Here is a 3,752-nt window from a genome sequence, read left to right on the forward strand (position 1 = left end):
AAAAAAAAAAAAAAAAAAAAAAAAAAAAAAGGTTTCTTGGAGGCTGACTCACTCCAAGACCAGCAATAGGCAGGGCTCTGGAAGGGCTTTGATAACACTATCTGCAGAGCCAGGGCCCTCAAGGGATGGGTTCCAGAGCCTCTCCCTCCCATCCCAGAGCAGGGATGAGAAAAACAAGTTTTTCTTCTCTTTCAGCTTCCCCCTTCCCCCTTATCATTCTCATAATTATTTTGCAAAGTTTTATAAGTTCCTGTTTTTCCCTTCTATACAGCACAGCAAAGTCATAAGATATGCTTGAATTGCAAAACTTGTCACTGTTTAACAAACTGCCTTTGTTCTGCTTCTGTAAGCTTGCTTGCCCACCCTACAGGTTTCACATCATGAAGTTGACCAACCTCCTTTCAAATGCATGTATAAAAGTGAAGCCCTGTCTTTGTTTGGGGCTCAGCCTTTGGATGTTAATCCTCTGGGCTGGTGCTCACCTAATAAAATCCTCCTGTCCCACCCATTGGTCTCTCCTGTCCCTTAATTCCTGCAACAGTTTTATTATTTAGTTTACTTATTTGAGCACTTCTAGATCATCTTTCTTACTGCTTCTTACTTTCACTTTAGTCAGTGCTCCAAAGACTGAATCACCAATGGTGGCATCTCAGTTTAATAAGTTAGAGAAAAATAATTCCATTTACTACTCAAATCATACTATGGACTGCATATTCCACCAATGCAGAACACTAGTCTTGAGTAAAACACTAGTGTAAGAAATATAAATTTCAGGGTAGGTATAGTGTACATTCAAGAGTCTAGCTGGGCATGATGGCTCACGCCTGTAATCCTAGCACTTTGGGCAGCCAAGGCAGGTGGCTCACTTGAGCTCAGGAGTTCCAGACTAGCCTGCGGCAACATGGTGAAGCCCCATCTTTACAAAAAGTACAAAAGTTAGGTGTGGCGGTGCACACCTGTGGTCCCAGCTACTTGGGGGGCTGAGGTGGGAGGATCATTTGAGCCCAGGAGGTCAAGGTTGCAGTAAGCCATGATCTCACCACTGTACTCCAGCCTGGGGGAACAAAATTAGACCATGTCTTGAAAAAATATATAAATAGATAAATAAATAAATAAACAAACAAAGAGTCTAGGGTAACTGGAGTTCATAGGTTCTTTAGTACAAATGAGGCCTCAATAAGAATTATCTACATGAATACTCAGGTTGAATAATTTATATTTAAATGAAAAATTGAAGGGAAGCCACATCCTCAGTGAGAGTATAGCATTCAATGTATAGATGAACAAAGACAAATTGATTAAGAATATATTTTAGGGGTCACACCATCCTGAGTTTAAATACTAAGTCCACCACATTGTAGTTCTGTGACCTCGGGCAAGTTAATTGTTCTAATCCTCATGTTCCTCATCAGTAAAATGAGAATAGCCACAGTATATATCTTAAAGGTTATTGTGAGTATTGAATAAAATATTGATGTCAGTCACACATACAAATATTCAATAAGTGTTCACTGCTGCCGTTTTGTTGTAGCTGTTGCTAATTGGAAGGTTTGCTAGAGATAATTTTTAGCAAAAAAGAGTTGAGGTTGAGACTCAGGGTTTTTGTGTTGGTCAGTTTGCTTTGATGTGTTTCTAGCCACTTCTTGCTGGTTCTCAGTACCCCAGAGATACCCTATTATATCTAAACATGTTAATATGAAAAGATCTGGCCAGGCGCAGTGGCTCACACCTGTAATCCCAGCACTTTGGGAGGCTGAGGCAGACAGATCACTTGAGGTCAGGAGTTTGAGACCAACCTGGCCAACATGGTGAAATCCCATCGCTACTAAAAATACAAAAATCAGCCAGGTGTGGTTGTGGGCACTTGTGACCCCAGCTACTCAGAAGGCTGAAGCAGAAGAATCGTTTGAACCCAGGAGGCGGAGGTTGCAATGAGCCATAATCGCACCATTGCACTCTAGCCTGGCTGACAAGAGCGAAACTCCATCTCCAAAAAAAAGAAAAAAGAAAAGATTTTCAAAGTGAGGTATGTGTAATATGAACTAACTTATGTTTTAGAGGGGAACATCTATATATCTATGTACACATATATATACACAGATGTATATATGTGTGTGTTACATTTTAATCCTATATATATATATATCAAAATGATGGTTAGTAAGACCTACTATTTTTCCACATTTCCCAACTAAAGCCCAAAGATAGGAATGAAGAGACACTAAACCTCTGATTTTTGCATTCTAAAGAGAATCGTCAACAAGGACTAAGTGAAGCACCTCTCTCCAGGTTTGCGAAAAGGTAGCTCAACTGGCCCCACACTACCTCCGACCAATTTCCCAGACTCACCATCCTGCTTCTCAGCTTACATTAGAAGCCGGGGAAAAGGGAAAAGAGTATTTTTTTTCACCCCCTTTGCTGTCAGGGATACCAAGGGAATCCCCTGTGAAGGTGAGAGGTGGTTCTAAGAAGAGACTGGCATCACATTCCTTGGTTGATATCCCCTTCTGCCTGACTGAGTGAGAAACTGAGCCAGAAAGAGAAGTAGAGATGAATGGCAAGGCAGAGACAGTAGAGCAGGGTTGGAGGACACCAGAGGAGAGGCCTGAAGCATAAGATAGAGTGTTGCAAGTATATGTGCATATCTGGTACATCAAATGGATCTTCAGAAGGTGCCTGGGCTTGACCAGGTAGACCCAACAGACAGAGGGTGAAAGTCACACCCAGCATAGTAAGCCCTCTTACTCTAATCTTGTTTCCTTACCCTCAACAATGGAGGATTCAGAGTTTAAAAGAAGGAGAAGGGAAAGGTGTCAGTGATAAATAAGGCCACGTGTCTCTATTCCAGGTGTCAGAGCCAGAGGAGAAGAGTGGACAACCAAACTGCCCACCACATGTCCCCAGAAGTACAGGTCAAGCCTATGCTGGGGAGAGGCAAACAGGTACAACATACGTTGAGTTTGAGATTTAAATTTTTGAGTGGACCGACTTTTAAAAACTGAAAGTGATTGTGAAATTGTGGAATCATTCCAAAAGGTCATTACATTAAGGGATAAAAAAGGGAGAAAACAAAAGTTGGGGGGAAAAGTGTTAAGACTTGCTTGGAAAACTCGTTACATATATCTGTCCCACTTACTCCCTTGAGACTACTCTTCATTTTATATCAATCTGTATCTTTTATTATATTTTAACCATATGCATGTATTATTTTTATACGTTAATATAGTGTTATTTCTTGATGTAGTTGCTTACCAAAGTATTTCTCTCTTCTCCTGGGTCCTCAGATAGGCTAATTTCTCAGGTTCCTGGAAGTGAGGATGAGGCTATTGAAATGTGGGCAGAAATGATACATGCTACTTCTAGGCCTAAATTCATGAGATCCTTCACAAATGCATCTCTTTTCCCCCAAACACCTCTCTCTCTTGTTTCTTGTCAACTATCTGATTTCAGAGGATCCAATCAGGACTCAGGCTTTAGGGGAGAGTGGAGCCTCTGAATGTAAGGATCCTGAGTCTACTACTTAAAGTGACAGCCACCTAGGAAAGCCCATTAACCAAAAAATTCTGCATCAGACTTAAGCCTCTGAGCTTTAGATTTGTTTATTTCTGCAGCCTAGCCTAGCACACCTTGACTAATACACCGGGAATCCAGAGTTTGTTCAGAGTGTCTTCACTATTCTTGTTACAACTTTATAAGATTATAAAGACTGTGCTTGAGACAAATTAAGAGAGCAAGAGGCCTCATAAGGTAGT

The sequence above is a fragment of the Piliocolobus tephrosceles genome, chromosome 17 (assembly GCF_002776525.5).
Source record: "Piliocolobus tephrosceles isolate RC106 chromosome 17, ASM277652v3, whole genome shotgun sequence".
NCBI lineage: Eukaryota > Metazoa > Chordata > Mammalia > Primates > Cercopithecidae > Piliocolobus > Piliocolobus tephrosceles.